We start from the raw sequence: 23,905 nt of genomic DNA, 5'->3' as shown, positions 1-23,905 counted from the left end.
ATAGTTCATAATCTCTCAAACCAGTCTATCATACATGGATTTTAAAATTCATTTAGTAATGCCTGTGCTGTTCCTCACAAATTTATTTTTAATGTGCCCATCAAAGAATTATTCTAAAAGTATTCATACATTTCAAAGCTGGTAGCTCCACTCCATAGGGATGACTTATTTATTGATCATTTATATTGAACATCCATTGTACTTAATTAGTAATAGTCAGCTATTAACAAACTGTATTTTTCTCTTTTGATGGCTATGTAAAGGAGTATAGAAAGAAAAGGTTTCAACGACTCCTTTAGAGAGTCTATTGTTAAATAATCCTATGATTCCCTATTTTGGAAATATATTTGAAAACTTCAAATTTATTATTCAGAATTATCCAATGTCAAGTTTATAGTATTTGATTTATATTCTTTCCTAAAACAAGCATTACCTGCTACTTATCATCTTCTTCTGATTCTTAATAATTCCTCAATAACAGCAAAAACAACATCACCATCATTCCTAAAACCAACACCAATGATGATATTTTAGTTCTGCATACGTACATAAATGTCTTTATTTATATACATGTACACAAGGTATCTATATATGCACATGCACATATATGAGTAGAAGAATTATGTGCATACATAAGTATATACATGTATACATGTGTGCATGTATGTATTTTTCTGAGATATATAAATATAAGTACATCAACATATTTCATATTTATAAATATATTATATTCTTATATTAGATCACCTTGTTTACCCCTTAAGAAGCAGTTGGCAATAAATGGAGATTTTTTTTGTTGTCACAACTGAGAGGGCACATCTAGCATCTAGTGGATAGAGGCCAGAAATGCTGCTAAATATCCAATAATGCACAGACAGTCCCCCCTCTATTGTAAACAGAGTCCCATATACATAAAAAGATAGTGAAAGGCAGAATATAGACAAAAACTGCTGTTCATGTTTTTATTTGAAATCACTGGTTTCCTCAATTTAAACTCCATTTCTTGAATCTATTTTCTTTTTGCCCATACAAGTATATATTTTATGAGACTGTCATCCTTTGTTTTTCTTAAAATTCTTTTTAGGACTGAAATCCAATTTCCTACATGCTCTCAGGCATGCACATATTACTCTGTGTTGCACTAACCCAGTTCTTCTGTAAAATTCTAAAATTTCAAAGTAATGTCCTGAATTATGGTGGCATACTGAATCTCTTCTTGTCATTCCCTATGCCTTCCCTGCACTGGAATTAAATATGCACCCTTTTTCCATGTGACTTTACAGTTCTTTCCACTTAGAGGTGGACTGTGTAGTTCTCTTCCGTTGATAAAGTCATTGTCAATGTGGCCTATTTGACCAATAGATTGTGAAAAGAAGTGACAGTGTGACAGCTCCCAGATAAGCCCTCATGAGGCATCATGGGTTTCCACTTGCCCAGTTGTGCTCATATCATTCTCTGCTGAAGAACATGATGCTCTAATTAATTGCTGGTCCACAGAGGGTGAAGACTCTGGAGCAGACCTGAACTCAGGTCCTGGAACCAGGAGCTCAGAGCCTGAAATCCAGCCTAACCAAGCCAAGGAATCCACAGCCCATGATTGAAGGTTAAATACGTATTGTATTTAGAGCATTGAATTGGTTTGCTTCACAGTGGACATGGTTGAATAATAGAAAGCTAGTAGAAGTGGAGTATTTATTTCTTATGAAAACAAAATATACACTATTAGCTTTGGCAACATGTGGCATGTGTCCAAGAAAACTCATATAGGAAAGTGTAAAACGGTAGCTTGTGTTAATCAGCAGCAAAAAAGTTAGAAAAATGTCACTTCAGGAAACTTGGAAGACAAAAATACAGTACCTACAAATTATTCCAACAAGTAAACCACATCTTCCTGTTGGAACCAGGAACACCTTATCCTCTTGTTACTACAAAGTCTGCTTCCCACAAACCCCTCTTTTTTTCTGTGAACCTGAACACCATGAAACACCATGTGGACCCACATGGTAAGCAGTATTCAGCTACCCTGCGCTGTGAGTATATATGGTAATAAGCTGCTGCCGTTCTCATCTGTCCAATGTCGAGCGGCAAGTGTTAGGACATCTTGTGCTACTTGGAGTGAGGAATCCTTCCCTCACCAATGGGATGATTAGAGGCAATCAGAACAGTGACCTGACACATATGGCAGAAGCTGTGAAAGATGATTAGTTCGATACTTGTGCCAATCATCTGCAACTCCCTACCGTTCCTGGAATCATGCTTTCTGTGAGTTACAGCTGAGGATTTCCTTTCTCACATACTTTTCTTCTCAGTCCTGCAGCTCCTACTCTAGCTAAGTTAACTACTATACATTCCTCTTACTGTCAAGGAGAAAAGCATGCTGTGTGCTATCTGCTAAAATTCAGGAAACATTGCTGTCTTTCTGGACTTACATTCTCCCCAAGTTCCTGGCCAAAGCCTATAGAATGATTATTTAATCCCAATATTACAGGTTGTGAATCTATCTTTTTCCTTCTACCAAATCTCTTGACCTATCCTTAGAAACATTTATTTGCAGGTTTCCTCAAGGCCCAGGAATCAAAACTCAATTTCTGAAGTTGTCCTGTAATAAATCAAGCATATGTTGACCTAATAGAAAGTCCAACTAGGACCATTCATTTTAAGTGTGCATTCCATTCTGATGCTATCTTTCCGTGTACCCCGTTCCTGACCTACTTGCTCCCTAATTGAACATGTGTGTTGAACAATGTGTCTATGTTATCTGCAGAAACCAGCTCAAACAGTGTATATTTAATGTCTCTTGTTATTTCCCTTCTCTGTGGGTCTCAATTCCCAGGTTATGGCAAGGACATTGAGAGTCTGCCAAACCACGACCCAATGCTAGATTGCTAAATTCCATGGAAATTTCAAACAAGACACAACGATTAGTGCCAGTGCCTTGTCTAAGCACATGCTTCTTCCATGTAGCAATACTGACCAATTAGTAGAATACGTAAGTACAAGAGCATATTTTATTAACTATATTGCCCTAGGTCAGCTAGAGAACAACAGTTTCAAATATCCCAGAAGTTCTCAAATTTGCATGACTTGGATGAACATATCTGTACAAACTCAGGATTTCCTCCTTTACTATTGCCACATATAACTGCATTCAGTTGGTCTGCTCTTCCTGCATTGTTCTCCAGTTTTGCCTATGCATATATTTGTCAAAATTTGGCATCTGTATCTACCATTTTTGTGTTATAGACAGCTAGTTGTGCACTAATATCCATGCTCTCCTTATATTGTAAAGGAATCCTTAATTTTTAAAGAGGCACATGACCAGCTGAAATACTGCAAACCTCAGTTCCTCACATACTGATTCTTCTATGATTAAGCCTTAATCTTCCATGATTAAGTCAGTTGGATTTGTCCTGCATCCAAGCAACAACAAAAAGTATTATGTGGTTATTCCCCAAACAGCAAGGTAAATGACCATGAGGACAGACATAGATGACAATTGGGTTAATCTCATTATGGCTTAGTTTATTGAACTAGAAAATGATACAGGAGAGTTTTAATTCACAGATTTGTAGGGACTGTTAAATATCAAATTCCTAGCACTAATCTTGGTACATAGTGTACACTAAGTAATATCTGACTGGTTTTTCATTTTCATCAAAAAATTGCATATTCTGAATGTAGGATTATACCACTGGTGAGACTTTGGAACTATAAGATACACGGTTGTGTCACCTTGAGATATGGGTATGAATAGTGTGTAAAGTGTTCAGAATTCAGACTAATGTGTCACTGAAGAGTTGGAATAGTGAAATATTTGACCTGGATGCAGAGATCAAACGAATGTCCTAAATTAAATGTTGGTAATAGATATGATATCATATTAGCCATCAGGGTTGAATGGTTATTTGAGAAATTAGACGTGCAAGGCATATGGTTACAGGTCAGAAAAATGAAGCAAGGAAAACCCTGAAGCCATCTGTTACACGTATCACACAGACACAGACACACACAAACACACACATGCACGTGCACGCCATTTGAAAGCTTGTTTTTAGGTTCCAGCATGGAGCAGAGCAACTTGGACATCCTGACTAAAAATATCCCCATCTATTCTACAGGTGTGTCACCCACTTTAACAGATGCTAAGCCCTAGAGGGCTATTCACGGAGCATAAGAGGAGAAAGGGACATATGGTTTGCTAAGCAGATGAACTAAATTAACTGCGATGGACATGGTTGTAAGGGAGTCACAGCCAAATAAGTTCATGTGAAAGTCAAGGAAATTAGGTCTGAATTGTCCAGCATTCAAAAATTAAAGTGCAAAACCTCAAGTTCAAAACTCGTGAAAAAACAGATACTAGAAAGTTGACTTAATTTTGCCACAGTATGAAAGTCAAAAGAGTTTTAAGAAACATGTATGTGGTGGTCAAAAATGGCCACAGATTCTTTCTTTGAATGATCTCCATTGAGATGATGGTCTACCTCCTCTGTCTTTTGACCCTATGACAGCTTTGACAAAGAGGATAAACAAAATCAGCAGCTCTGCTCTTTCACCTGAGCCCTCATTGATGAAACACAACGGCTCTGCTGCTGAGGCTATGTAAAGACAACTTAAGACTACATGGACAGAAGGAGCATTCTAGAGGACCCACATTCCCAACTATCCCTGGCAGGATGCCAGGCAAGTGAGTATAGCCATCAGTGACTTTCCAGCACAGTTCAACTGTCATCTAAATACTTGTGGGTGAACCAATCAACATACACCTGAAGAATCATCCAGCCAAGCCCTCACGAAACCATGAGATGTAATAAACTGGTCATTTTTTAAGCTAGTAAATTTTAAGATAGTTTGATTCAAAGCTACATGTAACAAATAGACAAAGGAAGGCATGAAGAAGTCAGGATTCAATAAAATTTGGGAGTCAAAATGGCACAATGACGGATAGGCATATATACTTTTGAGAATTAGAGTATACTTTTGGAATAAAAAATAGCAGATTCATAATTTGAGTCATTCCTGCTTAAGACCCCCAAATAGCCTTACTATAATAAAATACAGCATGTGAAGTTCTAAGATACAGAATCATGTTTTTATAGTGATTTCATCATTATGTAGTAGAAATAATAATGGATAATTCAACAATTAATCATGTGTCTGCTCTGATCCAGAATGGGATGAGAAAGGAGAATAAGATGCAGACCCCATAAAGGAACTTACAATCCTATTCTTCTGTTCTAGTGTTTTGCTTATTTTTGTTCATGTTAGTGTTTTAAATGGAATATCTGAGGTGAGTTAGATGACCGTACTCAGATCGCACAATAAAGGATGATGTTAACCTCATCTCACACCTTCTGACTCAGAGGCACTGCTATGATAATCTCACTGCCTTGGTGAGGATTGCTTCAGGGACTGGTGCATCGTTGAGCATAAAATCGGTGGAATAAGTGGCAGAAGCCTTTGTAAGATGAGGTCAGAGGGACTGGAAAATCGAGGAAGGAGATTGCCGTACACATAAGAATGAAACACCTTGTCAACTCCCAGAATTGCTAAAAATGGTGAAGGGTCAATAAGAGTCTGAATTAAACTATCAGATCATGAGAAAGAGGAAATGATTGATAGTCAAAAGTAAGGCAGATGTTTGTTTCCTTGATCTTTCTGGGTGGCAAGGAAAAATTTCTGTCTTGAGATATGCTAATATTATCGACGATAGCCAAATTCTCAGAAGCTGTGTGCTTGCCTAATGTCTCTTCACATTTAAGAGGAGCTGTTGTTAGAGTCTTCAGTGATTGCTATAACTACACAGCCCAGCATCTAGGGTCATCACGGAGCATGACATCTAAGAAAGAAACAAACCCAACATGTTGACATCATCCCTTGAAAATCCAGATTACTCCAAAAGCATTAATTATTCCAGAGCTTCCCACATTCATTTTACTACCTGTTTGTTTTGTTTTCAGTGATAGTCATAACGAAAGAATGATTTTCAGTAGCAATTATAATAATCAGAGATGTTGTTCTACAGTTATGTACTCATATACAATCAGACCACGTGAGTTCATACAGTAATGTTCACGTTGATACCTGCTATTTTAAACATTTTAAAGCTATTATTGCTTTTTCCATTCAGAAGATTACATTAAAGTAAAAAATGCTTCCTGATGAGTAGGTATATTCATATGGCCTAGAATATGGAAATAATTGACGCACCATGTTTTCTGTTTACTTGTAAAATTAATATATTCAAAAATAATATATTCAAAAAATAAAAATGAGTAATATGTTCCAAAAAAGTAATACATTCCCAAATTATTATATTCAACTAGTTTTTTAAATTGTTTGCTCATTTTGGTCTTCCTCAATAAATAGCAAATATGTTCATTTACTAAGCATGGCAATATTAATGTTATTTATTATATAACTTACTTCATTGATATCTCTCATCTGGTCCTAAATTTTAAATACCATCTATATATTGACAACCCTCAAATATGTTGTTCTGCTTGAACTTTTCCTCTGAATGCCAAGCATGCATATCCACCTATTATTTATATAATAAATAGAAAATATCTAAGAACTGAGGCTTGGGCACTTTGAAACTCATGGTCATGAGGAAGAGAAATGTCAATAAAGGAGGCCAAAAGGGGGTGTCTATGACATGGGCTGAAAACCAGGCATGCGCTAACTGCAAGCCTCCTGAAGAAGGCATTTCAGCTGGAGGGAACAATCAAATGTTTCTAATATGCAGGTAGTTAAATAAGACTGGAAGATTGAGAATTAACCGTTGGTTTTTCAACCCAGAGGTCATTTGTGGCCTATATAAGAGTAGTTTTATTATATGGTGGGGTTGAAGCTTAATTAGATTGGGTTTACAAGTAAATGAGCAATGAAGAATTGTATGCTAAAATTACAGACAATTCTTGTGAGGAGATTCGGCATTAAAACGAGAAAAAAAAGAGTGGTACCTAAAAGGGGAAATTAGAGTCAGGAGTGTTTGTTGTTGTTGTTGTTGTTAATCTTTTTAAGAAGAGATAAATAATAGAATGTTTATAGGCTTATGCGGAAAATTAAATATGCAAGAGATAGAGCAAGAGTATAATTCCTGAGAAGAATTCAATTCATGGTCATATTTTTTAAACATGGTCTCCCTACTGCATTTCCAATTTTTTGAAATGCGTCACTAATATAGTTTTTGTCTTCTTCCTATTGGTTGCTTCCTAAACTTGAACCTGACTCCTCCTTGTATGGACAACTGAGGGAGACTAACACAATATTTAAGAACATGCTTCCACCCAGTATATTTGCCACTGGAGTTTCTCAATCACAGGCAGTTGCAAATCATATATGTTTGATTTTAATCATCCATCTACTCTGCTTATGACTGTCCTATTTCAGTTTCCTATGAAACCTGTCCTTGATTTTTTTTATTTCTGTGCACAAATTTAGTGCAGCAGCATATTATTTGGAAATTTCCCATCACCTAGCTCTTTGTGTAAATCAATAGAGAGGAGTTGGAAAAGAACCATCCTACAGAGAAAATTAATGCAATATTTTCGTACATATTAATTCTACTGACTAAATTAAGCCTTTGAAATAGTGCATGAAATCCTCTTAGGTAGATGATTATCTGAAGTTTTTGCCTCAAGGTAAGTAATTTTCATCAAATGCATTCTTATAAAGTAACTTTACGTGATGCAAAGTTCACCTAGATTGGATATTACTAAATATTTTTGTTTTTTAACTCTGCGTTTGAGTATGTGTTCATATGTGTATTTAATTGTAACTGAAATAGTGTGTAGATGCATTCGTTGGTGATAAATTCTAACCTTTGAGGAAGACTGGATTCTTGAGATTCACACAAAAAACGAAAAACGCAACCTCGGCTTGCGTAAGATTAATTTGTAAGTTTTGGAAGAAATTGAGTGGAATGAGTTGGTTATATCATCGGAGATATAATTTTGCTTAGGTCTGTGACATTTGATGAGTTGCTTTTATTTATACAAGAGAACTGTGACAACCAATAAATGCAATGTTTTCATTCGTACATGACAGTGGCAGGCATTACTCTAAGCATGTCACACGTATTAAATTATTTAATGCTTACAACAAATCTATATATAACTGTCATTGGTCCATCCCTGAAATCCCTTAGGGAAAATGTTGCTAGTTTCCTTAAAACAGGACCAGAGTTTCCTTCATTAAGATCCAGTTCTGCTCTCTGGGAATAGCTGCTAGAATAGCTTTAACTCTTGAGAATGGATCCCTAATTCATGACTCATCATGATTTTTCTCCAGGATTCTTGGCTCTCCTTTCCTAAATGATATCTTCTTCTACCAAAGAATTAGACTATGTATGTATATGAGTTTGTATATGAGTAGCCTGCTTTCTGTATACATATACTTAGGATCCAGAAGCCTTTCTGCAATTTGAGCTATCTCAGACACTTTTAGTCTAAGTCAGTAGGGTTTTTACCCATATACTACTCTAAAAATTTGGAAATTTTAAAATTCATTTTCTTTATTTCTTTTGTTCTCTATTTCATTAAAAATTTTTGATTCCTTCTTATTTCTTTAGGTCTACTCTACTGCTCTCTTTCTCCAACAAATTTTTAAAAATTTTTACTGGAGTATAGTTGATTGACAACGTTGTGTTAGTTTCAGATGTACAGCAAAGTGAATCGGTTATACATATACATACAGTCACTCTTTTTTTAGATATTTTCCCATATAGGCCATTACGGAGTATTGGATAGAGTTCTCTGTGCTATACAGTAGGTCCTTATTAGTTAACTATTTTATATATAGTAGTGTGTATGCGTCAATCTCAATTTTCCAATTTATCCCACCCCCCTTACTTCCTGGTAACCATAAGTTTGTTTTCCACTTCTGTAATACTATTTCTGTTTTGTAGATAAGTTCATTTGTACCCTTTTTTAGATACTGCATATAAGCGGTATCCTAAAAATTTTGAACTTTGTGTGAATTGATTTGAGTGAAGTTCACTTCATTTATCAAAAGCCACACTAGCATTTCCTTTCTAGACAGATAGCTACCATCTTATTTCAAATACACCTACCACCATGCTCTTGGTTTTATCTTTCTTCACCGGCCTTGTTTCACCTCAAAAGCTCTTAATTGACTTAGAAAACTAGACATTAAAAACACGATTTTCCAATTCAACACAACTAGCCGCAAATACCCCCTTTAAATTCTGCTTGAAAACTCTCATTCTTTCTTTAGCTCACCTTTCTCTTGCTATTCCTTATCAGACTCAGCTATATGCACCCAGTTGACACTTCCAATAATCTGCCTGGATCTATCTTTAGCCAAATCCAATTTCTTTAGCACATTTTACACCTTCTAAGATAATTCAAGTAATAGCTTCGGCACTTGTTTCGCTACTATTAATGTCATTTTTCTGGGCTCCAGTTATGTAGACTATTTTGCAGTTTTTGCTAATAATTTAGTCATCGTTCTTCAAAGCCCACATGCCACTTGGTTTCAAAGTTAATTTCACCTTTTTAGGCTTTTATTATGGCAAAGCCACACTTCTAATACTCAACTTCTAGAAGAGAACTAGTTCTGGTATGAAAGAACTTATAGTATGGAGAAGAAAACAGAGGATTACTGATAGGATAATACAAACAAAAAAGGTTTATACTTACATAAGGGCTGCCCGTTCATTTGTTCCTGTGAAGTTGGAACAAATGCTTTCAGTGACACACTGAAAGCCTGATTTATGGCCCTAATGGGTTATACATTTATGGTCAGTGACATAAAGTGAGGTACATCAAATAAAATATATGGGTAATTTGATGTTAAGATGAAAATGCTAAAAGTAACAGGATGTGTATTCAAAATGCTCCTAAGACATGATTTCAAACAAGATGAATTTAAAAGGAGCCACATATTTAAGTTCTGAACTTGAAGTAAATCTACAACAGCAACAAGAAGAAACACAAAACCACAACAAAACAAAAATTAAAAACAAAAGATGTAAGACATACACATAGAGAAAAAACAAACCTGAATGACTACATGCTATTAAATATGTAACTTAGGAGAATAAATGTAAAAAAGAAAATAGAGCTATGTTTCCAAAATATGTTTGTGGGAAAAAAATCACCATTGAATTTCGAGGTCCTCAACATTCTTAGAATAGTAAAGTTTGACTAATTGTTGCCACAAAGACACTTACGTTTTTGTTTTTGTTTTTGTTTTGTTTTAACTAAACCTTCCCTAAATGTAGTTAAATTTAGAGCAGTTTTAATTGCCTAGGACAGATATATTGATGAATGCTTCAGTCATCATTTAATGGAAGAACTCTTGTTTCTCAGCTATGTATTTACTATTCTACGTCAGTTCATTATTGTATATATATTTCGACATAGTAGTTTTTAAACTATGTTATGACTTAGAGTTTTTACAAGCAAACCTACTTATTGTTATGTCACATAAATAAATAGGAGGCCAGTGATTTTACACAACGTAGAGAAACAATTGTTTGGATGCAATATTCAGCATCAGACCCTGACAATTCCACTACAACTTTCAAGTAAGTGCACTATGGGACAATGGTTGAGTGTCCTTGAAAGAGGAATATTTTGCATACTAGTGTACGCTGCAGGTCCTGTCATGATAGTAAACAAGTAATAGTTCTGTGGTAAATATTTTAAAGGAATTAATGAGCTTAAATATTAGCTCTTTAAAATTGACCATATAGTTTTACTTCAATAACTTTTAGAAGAGTTCTTTTTTAAGCTGTTCAAAGGTATTTTAAATAAAAGTTACTTTAACAAATGACTCCCCAGATTACATACTTAGCTTGATATAAGGTCTCAGAAAATAATTTTCTCCTTTTGTATTTAAATGTCATCAGCATTACTTATGGCTCCTAACAAAGTCTTACAATCATGGTTCTATCACCATTTATTTCAGTTAAAATGTGCCTTGAACTCAAAAATTGGAAAAAAAAAAAAAAAAAAGAAAGGTCCATTTGATGTGGATTCCAAATCTTTCTGAACACAAGAAGGAAGTAAGTTTGAACATTTTTTTCAATACTGGATTATCAGAGGTCAGCATACTTTCATCGTAATATATATGTGTATGCCTAGCGTATCTGCCTCAGAGTGCAGGCTATTTTTATATATCAGCTTAAAAGAAAATTTACAACCACAAAATAAAATGTATTAAAAGTGAGAAGTGAGCCTTTATAAACTTCTGACTGATTTCTAAACTTTTTTCTGTGTTTTTATGTAACCCACATAAGTAACTATGAACAAGGTAAATGGATTGCTTAGATAAAATCAGGTTTTAATTCACATGGGATTTATAGTATTTGTTGCAGTGATTTTGAAATAATTGTTTCATAATGCATTCAGTTTCAAGGACAACAGGTAATAAATGTTCAAATTTGCCAGACTTAGTTTACCAAAGAAAATTTTGAATAAAGAAATCCATGGAATGCAGTTTTAAGATTTTCAGGTACAGTTTAACAAGTCAGCAAGCAGAGAACAGTAAAACACCATGATTCCTCCTAGTAAGATAAACCTATGATATCATATAAATAAACACAATGGTGAACTTTATTAATTATTTAAAATATTGTACATATGATCTTCTTCTTACTGAATATAAATGTTGTAAACTAAGGTATGTCTATAATACATATAAAATATACTTATTTTTAACATTTAACATTAATATTGAGATTATATTTAGTTCAAAAATGTATAAAATGTGAAAATATATATCAATTTCTTGTCTCATAATTTTTATATTCTTGTCTTTGCAGTGGAAACAAAAAATACTTCTATAATAAACTTTCTTGTTTTCTTTTCTCTAAAGGGATAAGGCAAGTAAATATAATGTGGTATTTTGTGTAGGATCCTGGAAGTGAAAGAATGCACTAGTTAAAATCTAGGGGAATCTGAAGAAAATATGGACTTAGTTAATAATAAGTGTGAGAGTGTATATGGAAACTCTTTGTATTATCTTTTCACTTTTTCTAAGTGGAAATTTGCTCTAAAAATACAGTAATCGATCCTTAAAAAGTTACTTATGAGATGTGAAAAGTACCTCTACAATTTGCACATGTGCATTATTATTAACAATACTTTTATTGCTTTATCTTCATATGGCCAACATTGGTGGTATCTCACTCAGTCTCAAATATTTCCAAAATATTGAGCAAGCATAGCTTTAAAGATTTGCAATAAATATACCTGATGTGATCAAATCATTTGTTTTGTCTGTTATGCTATAATAATACAAAGCAATACAAAGGCACTGGAAACAACATATTCTTTTTATCAAAGAAATACTTAAGTATAACTTTGTGATAAACAAAAAGTAACATAGAAAATCACACAATGGTAAACACATTATATTCCTTTTTAGCTTGTGAATATCTTTGCTATAATAAGTTGACTCATAGTAGCCATAATTGCTATAAAAATTAGAAACAAGATGTTCATTGTCAAAATAATGATTGGATGTTATTGCCAAATGCTAAGGACAATAATGTTTAAAAACAGTGATAATTCCACTGTTCTCTAAAGGAATCTCTTATATATACACACATAATTAAAGACAACATACTGTTAAACCACATATTCTCTGCAGGAAAACACACAAAACATTTTTGACTAACAACTAAGACAAGGCAGTAGTGTATACTGATTTCTATTATATTTATTTATGTGCCTATTTTACATATCTATTAAAGATGCGTGCTTTCCAAACCAACTCCTCTCTCTGACCTTCTGAAACCCTTTTCTTGATATCTGCTTGTCACCTACCACATTCCAGGCATTTCCTACTATCTATGGGTTCCAAATGCTATCTTCACAATTTCTTTTTGGAGATGACCCTGTGTGTTGTACTTTGCTGGGAATTTAGAGGTCACCTGATGGGAACGCTATAAATTTACTGCCTTTTTACCTAAAAATGTATTTTCAACTGATATTCATCTACATAAAAATGGCATTCTTTCTACTCGCTGGGTTTATACGGCATGTGTGTGTGGCTTTGTTCTCCACCACTTCTGCAAACAATCTTGCTCTTTTATATGCAACCTCTAAGAAAACTGGGGTTTTATCTATTTTTTTATTTCTATATTCTTATATTTAGAACAGTGCTTAGTGTGTGGCCAAGGCTCTGATTTTTTAATGACATGGCTGTAATTATTTACTTATAATTAAATAATTACAAAATTATTTATATATTTTAATGACATACCTGTAACATTTTCTTTGTTCAACCAACAATTGCAGACTACATAATAAAAGGGCTTTTATTTCTTCTCTTATTTTAGCTCCTTTCTTTAATTGATGAGTTCCTTGAAATAGCAATCTGTATTCATTTCTGCATAAACATTAAGGTATTAAAGATTTGTAATCTGTATTTTGTCTTCTCTATCCTAATAAACTTTCTTGTAGTATCCTAAGTAGTAAATACCAAAGGGTTCTCATAGTTTTATATACTTTGGTCTCTGCAGTTACCAAAACATTTAAGCAGAGGAGTTGTATAAAATAAAAATCTTTATGGTAGAATCATTTATGTAGTGAAATTCATTAGTCTTTTTTCTCTATAGTTCTGTCCTTAAATGGATAGAAATTTGTATTCTCTTTTTTATGTTTAGAGCGAAGTTTTAAATTAATTAGGGATTTCTTTTGGAGTATTGTAAAGTACAAATGTGATTTTGCTCATATCCAACTGGTTTAACTGTTTGTTTTTAGGATTAGTGTGACTATTTTACAGAAAGGAGATTCAAATACTTGTATCAATTAATGATAAGATATAGGCTTCATATTTATAAAACCGTTGAAAAAAGAATTATATTTATAATTTAGAAACTATTCTATATTAACTCACATCTATTACCAAGAGATACTACCTTATATTTCAGCTTCATTAGACCGTGAATGGAAAATAAGATTTTATTTCTTCTATAAAACCAATCAGAAACTTATTTTCAATACAAATGGAGAATGACAAAAAAAGTTTCATTTTTGACATACCAAAAAGAGCTCTTCCCTGTGGTAGATAAATGATACAATCTTTTTAGATTTCTTGAACTGAATGTCCACACTTTCCAAAATGTGTTATTAATTATAGATAAAAGTATAATTAAAAACTATCATATTTAGAGCAGGAGGAAGGAGAATTTTCTGAAACCAACAGTATAGACAAACATCAACCAAAACACTTAAAATTTTTAGAATTTGACACATTTTATTTATACATATAATTTTTTATTCTTGTCTGAAAATAATTTTTATGTTTTTGTTAAAAATCACAGTCCAAAGATCAGTAAGTGAACTGATTTTTCTTTTAATGAGCTATAAAATTGAGTTTAAGCTTTTTGTACACTTCATTGTATTTTTGTTTCATATTTTTGAAAGATGATATTTTCAACATTGTTTAAATATAAATTTGGTAAATAGATCATCATTTAAAATTAAGTTACCAGTGTTTATGGTTTTTATACACATATGAATAACACAAAAGTCATAAATTATTAATAATATCAAAAGCATTAAATAATTATTAGTTCCATCATATCTTGCTATTATAATCTTAAAATACTCAAAATGTATACTTACACACATAGATACATATATAAAATAAATTTAATTACATTAAGCAAGTGAAGTTTCCTTATTTTTTAATCAAATGTGTATATAAAAATTATATTTTCCTTTTTTAATTCAAAAGAATAAATACATAAATAACTGTATGTGTATATATATATATATATATATATATATATATATATTTAGCATTTAAACACCCAGAAATGGCATATTCTTATTTTTTTCTTATTTCAATATATGTTTATTTGTAATCATAGTGGCATAGGGAGAGAATACAGAATTTTAAATTCTGAAACTTGAACAACTTATCTCTGTACTATTTTTAGTGACTTTCTTTTACAATCCCTATCTGATTTATAGCAAAAATTCTGTGTTAATTTAATCTACTAGACACTGACATAATATATAAGTCTCTGCCTCATTTACAAGTCTCAGATTCTTCAGATTTGACATATTGACATATAGCTAAGGTTACAAGCAAGTACCCTATAGAATATGCATATGAAATAATAAAATATATGTTAATATGATTTAGTATACTTTTTCTTTACTTTAAATTTAATATTTCAGTTGCTGAGTTAGTGAAAGGGAATTTCCAGGGAACCCATGTGGCCTAATTTCCATGAAGGTCTGCTGTGAAATACAACTTTCTTTCAAAATCACCCCAAATGGCCAATGCAGCTGGTATCAGCATTGTTCATCGGGACAGTTTGGAAGTAGAGATCCCCACACAGTGGTCCATACAGAGTTACAAGGGTGACACATGAGACATACCTGAATGCTTGTTGAATATATATAGTCCTTATCTCTGTTCAATGTTTCACATAAAAACTTTGAAAGTGATCATAATGTGTACTTATGGTAAGTACTTCTTGAGAAGACATTCATTCTTGAGAAGTCAACATAGGGAAGGCATCATAGAAAATATACGTTATAGTATTGAAATATAACTGTTTCTTAAATACTTACGTGTTATAGTATATAATGTTTTTGAATTATGTATCCCAATATTCAAAAGGTAGATGAAGGAAATACATGCAATATGCTGTCTGGAGTAGTCTCTCTCTGTCTCTGTCTTTCTCTCTCTATTCATTTTTTTCTCTCTCACACACACATTCACTCACATTTTAATGAAGGAAGTAATGGTTAGATTTTTTTGTTGCTTTAATGCTCCAAATGCTTATCTGGCATTTATTTCTGGCTCTCACTAATTATAATTTAAATCAAGGAGTATATAATAATACCCAATTCACTCAAATTATCAACAGATCGTTTTCTGAGTGAACATTTAAAAGATGGATATTTATTTGAAACAATTTAGTACAATAGATATTTTGAACATTTCCAAATCTCTGAGATATTTTTGATTATTATACATTAGCTATTTAGTAGAATGTTAATATGTAGGTTGGCAATACCAATTAACCAATATTTCCTTTTGGTATATTATTACACTGCATAGTACTTAGTATTATTTTGGAAGGCAAATATGAATATTCAAAGCCCTTCCAACTGCAATTAAAGTAAGTAACACATTTCAGCATCTTTCAGGTTTTTCATCTCATTAGTTGAAAAAAAGGATGAGACAGTCGCAGTGGGCCAAGAGACAAGCAACCCTCAATAATTTGACTCACTGTAACTTCTGGTGTAAAAATAACAAACTTATATGTCATTATTTGAACAGTAAGCAGGAAATAACCATGAAGATTTGAAGAGAAAAAATAATTGTTGTTTCAGGTGAAGTAACAAACAGTAAATATTGTTTGGCCAAGTAGTACAGAGAGAAAATTAGTCAAGGGTAACCCGGGCAAGGGCCAAAATGAAGTTAACATCATGGAGCTGAAGCTGAATGTTTTCAGTGATAATAATACTGCCTGTAGGTCATATCGGTAAAAACTAAGATCTCTACCTCAGTTTTATACAAAGGTCATTGATGGTTAACACACAATGAGGGTATTGGGAGATCTGGTAAAGTTAGTTCCCCTGGAACATAACCCTTCATAACATTTAAAGAACCACTGTCTCTAACTCAATGCCCTCAAGATACCTAACTAACTTCATGAATGTATTTTAATAACTATGAGAAAAATGACTAGATAAAATCAATAAATTAGGGAATTGATTGAACCAAATGTTAAGCCTAGCTTCATCTTCTAATTTGCAGAAAGGTTAATTCAATAATTTATACCAATTGTCTTCCTTTCACAAGGAGCCATGTCTGCTTTGAACTATTATTTTCATTCCCTAATACATTTTTGTGTGTGTTGATGCATGTCATTTAATCTCATGTCTTTCTACTTTTTGAATTGTTGTTTTAACTTAAGCAGTGTCTTCAGTGACTCTTACATATACCACTAGATTAAGCCCCAATCCAGTATGTTCAAGCCAAACTCTAATAGACCATCATCCTCTGGCAGTTTTAACACTCTCCCCTGTGTACAGGGACAAACAAATGGCCATTAAGGAGTTTTATGTTGTCTACTAATCCTCTGCACATATTTCTTATCTCCTAAATCCCTGGTACTTCTTTATTTCCCCAAATACTGCAAGTGGATTTTTAATGTACTGGACACTATTATAGATTGACTAGTTGGGTGGTCCAAAGCATCATGACCATCCTTTATAAACATGTTTATAACAGGCGTATTCATTTCATTCAACATTAACTTAACTATATGATATGACAATGGTATTCTCAGGGAAAAACAATTTCATAACCTTGAAATACAGTGATGAAAAGATTGCCAGTCATGATCTATTGAAAGAAACAGAAGCTTCCGAAAATTAAAATACTGTGCTGAGAGTGTTAGAAAAGAGATGTGCAAAGATATATATACCTGATCTTCCCTTTCACATTACTATGAGTAATTATTTGCTATGGAAATCACTTGTTTTGAATTTCCTACAAGAACTGAAGAAATCACATGCTTCTATACTTTTTTATATACAAAATAACATCCATACTCTTAATCTGCTATTTCACGACTTCTCCTCAGTCTTCTCTAAAATCACCTTTCCAGTACAATTTCTGTGCTATTTCCCTGAATTTACCTTTTTGTATGTCCAACACTGTAACACTGTTCTCTACATTCTTTCATTGGAAAACCCACACCTTAGGGTAACATGTTTCTAAATGAAGTTCATCACATCAGGTCTGAAACAAATGGTAACTTTTCTTGGAATCTTTTCCCGATACACTGATTGCTACCAAAATTCTCCTGCTAAATTTAGCTATGCTTCTCTCTTGACATTGCTCATATGCCTGTTTAGTTAATAGTTTTCTGTCTGTATTTTTAATCCATCTAACATGGCCCTTTAATAATAATAGCATCACCTTAAAAACAATACCAGGGCTTCCCTGGTGGCGCAATGGTTGAGAATCTGCCTGCTAATGCAGGGGACACGGGTTCACGCCCTGGTCTGGGAGGATCCCACATGCCGCGGAGAAACTAGGCCCGTGAGCCACAACTACTGAGCTTGCGCGTCTGGAGCCTGTGCTCCGCAACAAGAGAGGCCACGATAGTGAGAGGCCCGCGCACCGCGATGAAGAGTGGCCCCCGCTTGCCGCAACTATAGAAAGCCCTAGCACAGAAACGAAGACCCAATATAGCAATCAATCAATCAATCAATCAATCAATCAATAAATCTTTAAAAAAAAAAAACAAAAAAAACAAAAAACAATACCAGCTAATCTTTTAAAAAATATATTTGACATAACAGTGTGTAAACTTAAAGGTATACAGAATATTAATTTGATACATTTATTATTGTAATATGATTGTAGCAATAATTATCTCCTCTATCACATTACATAATTATCCTTTTTTTAGGTGCTTGGAATCTTTAGGTTCAAATCTCTTAGCAAGTTTGATGATTATAATACAACACCATTGTCTATATTTACTAAACTGTGCATTAGATCTTTGGTGGGAATGTAAACTGGTTCAACCGCTATGGAAAACAATATGAAAGTTCCCCAGAAAATTAAAAATGAACTACCATATGAGCAGCAATTCCACTTCCAGGTATATACCCAAAGGGAATAAAATGGGAAATCGATAACTATCTGCACTCCCATGTTTATTGCAGCATAATTCATAGTAGACCAGAGGTGGCAACAGCCTAAGTCCTCATCAGCAGATGAATGGATGAAGATGATGTTTATATATATATATATATATATATATATATATATATATATATATATACTAAATATAATAATAATATTATTAAATATATATTATTAAATAATATATATTATATGTTATTAAATTATATATATATATATATTATTTAACCATGAGAAAGGACATCCTGCCATTTGTAACAATATGGTTGAAGCTTGAGCATCGTTTACTAAATAAAATAGGTCAGGCAGAGAAAGATAGATACTGTATGGTATCACTTATATGTGGACTCTAAAAAGCCAAACTCACAAAAAAAAAAGAAAGTAAAATGGAGGTTACCAAGCATGGTAGTTTGTGGGGGGGTGGGGGGGTAGCACAAATGTTGTTTAAGGATTCAAGTCAGCAAATCTTGATTGAATACTTCTCATGTATGTGAAAATATTGTCCTTGGAATGTCTAAGAACTCTGCTTATAAAGTTCTTAGTGTTTCTTTAGTGATGTCAGTAACCATTCACAATCAGCAAATGAAGAAATTGAGATAGGAGAGGTTAAATAGTTTACGAAAGTGACATGTCATCACTTTTGCCATTTTCTGTTAGAACTAATTCACAGCTTGTCCACCCATTTAAAGGAAGAGGATTGCATAGAGGTGTGAATACCAAGAGGTGGGGAGAGTTCGGGCCATGGTAGAGTCTCTCTGTCACAGTCTATTCTCTGGTCACCAGTGAGCCACGTCCTTCCCACAGGAAAAATGCATTCATCACCTCCCCAGGTCCCTGAGAGTCCTAGCCCATTAAACTATCTGTTCTAAGTTCAGATACTCATCATCTAAATTAGATCCAGTGAGAATGAACCTCCTGGGTATAATTCTTCTCAGCCTGTCAATCTATAAAACTAAAGAGGCAAGTTGTCTGTTCCCACACACACCCAACGTACAGTGGGGGAAGATTCAGGATAACAGGTATAGACATTTCTGTTCAAAAAGGGTAACAGTAAAGGTGTAAAGGATTCACTGGCCTGTAATGATTTTAAAATGGAGTCAAAAAATGTTAGATACATTTTCATTAGATTTCAAAGCCTGGGAATAATTCTGCATGGCTTTTTCTCCTACCTCTGTGTGCTTCTTCCCAGTCATCTTTCCTCTTCTATGAAAGGCAGCCTGATTTGGTGGCGAAGTACTTCTATCAGCCTGCTTCCTGCCTGTAGAATTTCAGAAGTCTGAAAGTCTCTTTTCATTTTCCACTCTCCTTGTCCTGATCAGTCTAAGCTGGCAGTGTTTTCCCTAAAGTAATTTTCTCAAAAACTGTGTAAGTCTTTTGTGGATTTCATAGGAGTTCATTTCATTAGACGAGAGCTATCCTCACAAATTGCTTCTAGATAATTCCTTCTCCAACTAGGACATGGTGAAAAGACTTAGAAGCAAAGTGATTAAGCTTCCTAGAAGTCCTAATGTTCAACTGAGAGGTTCTGAGACAAAGCCTTAATCTTTTTAAAGGACCAGTTGATCTCTTGAGGTTTTAGGAAAAGACTGTACACTCAAACCCTCAGTGTTTTTTCCCTAGACCAAGTTTTATCTAAAAATCATGATTCCGGACAGTTCTTAGAAACAATTTCTTAATTTAAGGACCTTTTTTTATTTGGAAAAGCTCAGCATTTTCAAAATTATCAAGCTCTTTTTAACAGTCCTTTCCTGAAATCATATTTCTCCTCTCAGGGTTTATAAGCAGAAAGAAGAAACCAGGTGACATCTTCAACGCTTTGCCTAGAGATCTTTCTGTCTAAATAACCAAGTTCATCACTTACATGTTCACTTTCCACATACCTATTAAAGAGAATTTCACAAATTCCACTCTTTTCTGGTACATGGTAAGGAGCTCCCTTACTCCACTTTCTAATAAAATGTTCCTCACTTCCTTTTGAGCCATCACTGGCAGTGTCTTCAAAGTTCTGTTTGTCTATTCAAGTACATTAAATCTTCCTCTATCATGCTTTTCAAACGTTTCCCATCCTCTGTCCACTGCTCATTCCAAAGCCACTCCCACATGTCTAGTTATTTGTTACAGCAGCACCTCACTTGCAGGTACTGCACAACAAACTACTACAAGCTTAGCTGCATAAAATAACATCTATTTATTAACTCAGAGTTTGTGAGGCTCAGAAACCCACAGATGGCTTAGCTGAATCATCTGCTTCAGGATTCTTCACAAGAAGCCAAACAAGTTGTTGGCCATAGCTGAGATCTCCCTGGAGGCTTGACTAGGGGAAATATGTTTCATCAAACTCATGTGGTTGTTAAATGCAGAAGAATGAATTTGGACGCCTATCTTACACCACTCACAAAAATGAACTTAAAATTAAAAGACAAACATAAGACTTGAAAATGCAAAGCTCTTAGAAGGAAACATAGGGAAAAATTTGCTTGACATTGGTCTGACAGCGATTTCCTGTATGACACCAAAAGTACAAGCAACAAAAATAAAAATAAATAAGTGGAACTACATCAAGCTAAAAATCTTCTGCACAGCAAAAGAAACAATCAACGGAATGAAAAGACCACCTACAGGATACGAGAATATATTTGCAAATCACATATCTGATAAGAGGTTAATGTCCAAAATATATAAAGAACTTATATAACTCTGTAGCAAAAAAAAAGAAAAAAATCTGATTAAAAAATGGGCAGAGGGACTAAAGAGGCACTTTTCCAAAGAAGACATACAGAAGCCAACAGGTACATGAAAATGTGCTCAACATCACTAATTGTTAGGGAAAGGTAAATCAAAACTATTATGAGAAATTACCTCACACTTGTTGGAATGTCTATCATTAAAAAACAAACAAACAAACAAAAAAGACCTACAAAAAACGAGATAAGTGTCGGCAAGAGTGTGGAGAAGAGGGAACCCTTGTGCACTGTTGGTAGCAATGTAAATTATACAGCCACTATGGACAATACTATGGAGTTTCCTTAAAAGAATAGAAATAGAACCGCCTTTTTTCTTTTTTTTTTAAACTTTTCTAAGAGCAGAAACTGAACCCAAATCCTGCATCTATTAGCTGTGTCCTGTTTGGAGGTGTGGATCCTGATTATTAATATAGATTATCTGAATTATCTAATAGTATCATGTACAGTTTTTTTAAAGAAGATAAATTGATTTAAAAAAATAAAAAGATAGGGTGATATCCTTCCAGTGATTCACTGATCTTAAAGCAAAGAAAAGAGAGAGAAAGCAAGAAAGAGTGAGAGAGAGAGATACAAGAGAGACGGATGGAAATATTCAAATTTAACACTCTCCCCAGAATTTAGAAGTAAAACTGAATTTTTCTTAATGACGAAATAAAATGCAATGATCTTTAAAAATTAAACAACTCTTTGGCCACCTAAATTTTAGTATTTTAGATAGGCAACTGAAATGTATGAATCAGTCATTACCCCCTATATTTCTGACCATTCTTATCTTTCATACATTCATATTTTCTGTCACTTTACATGATTTTTTTTTTTTTTTTTATTTCTGGATCAGCTTCACAGCTCGTTTGCTTGCAATAGAGCAATAATTGGTTTTCTCCTTGACATGTTCTGAATACACAGTTTTATGTTAAGAGTTTGAGCAATGGGGCACATATTTCCCTCTGCCCAATAAAACAAATTTATGGCAGAAAAGCTTGACTTTTAAGATTTCATAGACCAGGAAGGCAATTCATCTTTGGCTTCCATTGAATTCATTTTACATATTGGGGAAATCTGTTTGGGATAAAATAAAACCTTTTTTCCATCCACTTCCTCTTGGCCTTTTTTTATCATCGATTCTCCCTTTTGTTTTTGTTTTTAAAGCCCAGGGACTAAAAATAGATTATTTTCAACTATAGCCCCTCATTTATTTCCCATTCATTGCCACCTCTGACCTTAAAATATCCTCTTAAGTTTGATCTTTTTTCTAGCCTCTGTATCATGGCTCATTTATGTCAAATTGAATGTCAAGTTACTAATTTCTTCTACATATCAACCTCTCTCCACTTTATCCATACATTTACCTCTAAGTATCTCCTCTCTCTTTTTAATTGATTACATGGGTAACTCCCAAATCTGTGGATATCTCCACTTTCTGAGATCTAGTCCAGAATTTTCAATTACCCCCCGGAAATTTCATGTAAGGTCTCCTTACCTCTAAGTTATTGTAAGGGAAAAAAATAACATGTTCTCAAACTCATCCTCGTGAGTTTCCCACTATGGAAAATAACACAGAGGTTATCACTCTTCCCTGATAACCACAGATACAAGTACTACCTGCATAATATCTCTGGCATCTTCACCCTTTTGACATATTCCAACACTTATCATTGCTCATGTAGCTAGCCACTTATTACTTCACTCTAGCAGGTATTTATTAAGTACCAACTCTGAGCAGGCATTGCTCCAGGTTCTGGAACATAAAGATGAATAAGATAGTGGTGAGACATGGTTGAAATTTCCAACAAGCCCACCTATTTGGCATTCATATTATTACATATAATATTTTCTGGACATTTTTCCTACAGTTTAAAATAAAAATGACACAACGATAAAAATAACAATGTAAAATATATCTCCACGTTATTTGTCATCAACCTGATCAAGTACATTCTTATGTTATATTTTAACCAGTATATTTTGTTTTGATCAAAGTATATAACCAGCATATATGTTTTATTTCTCAAATCAGGACAAAGAAAGTTAGGTTTTGGGTGCTTAGTTAGTGAAGAATCTAAACTGATTTTGGGCTTGGGGTAGTAAATTAAAGAACTTGCACAAGATACCATATTGTAACATTGTCATGGAATTTTTTCTACATACAATTTTTTTCCTATATACAGGTCAATATGTTTATAAAATTTGGTTTATTTTTGTATAAAGTTATAATATTACATGAATTTGATTATATTAAAAATTTCAAATGATGTGTCCCACTTTCCATGGGGAAGTTCTAGGGTTCTTTGCAGGCGGAAGTGCATTATGGTGGATGAGTATATAATAAGAACAAAAAAGTGTTTCCTGTTATACAGTCAGAAGATTTAACAACTAAGCAGTTTGAGACCATTCCCTATCTCTACCCAACTCGAGTGAGAATTGGCAGACTGCACAAACTTCTCATATTTCATACCAAGTATTTGAAGGTCAAGAGCATTACTCCTTTGCCAAACACC

This window comes from Balaenoptera physalus (genome assembly GCF_965194825.1).
Source record: "Balaenoptera physalus genome assembly, chromosome: 3".
Taxonomy (NCBI): domain Eukaryota; kingdom Metazoa; phylum Chordata; class Mammalia; order Artiodactyla; family Balaenopteridae; genus Balaenoptera; species Balaenoptera physalus.
Note: the sequence above shows the minus strand (reverse complement) of the source record.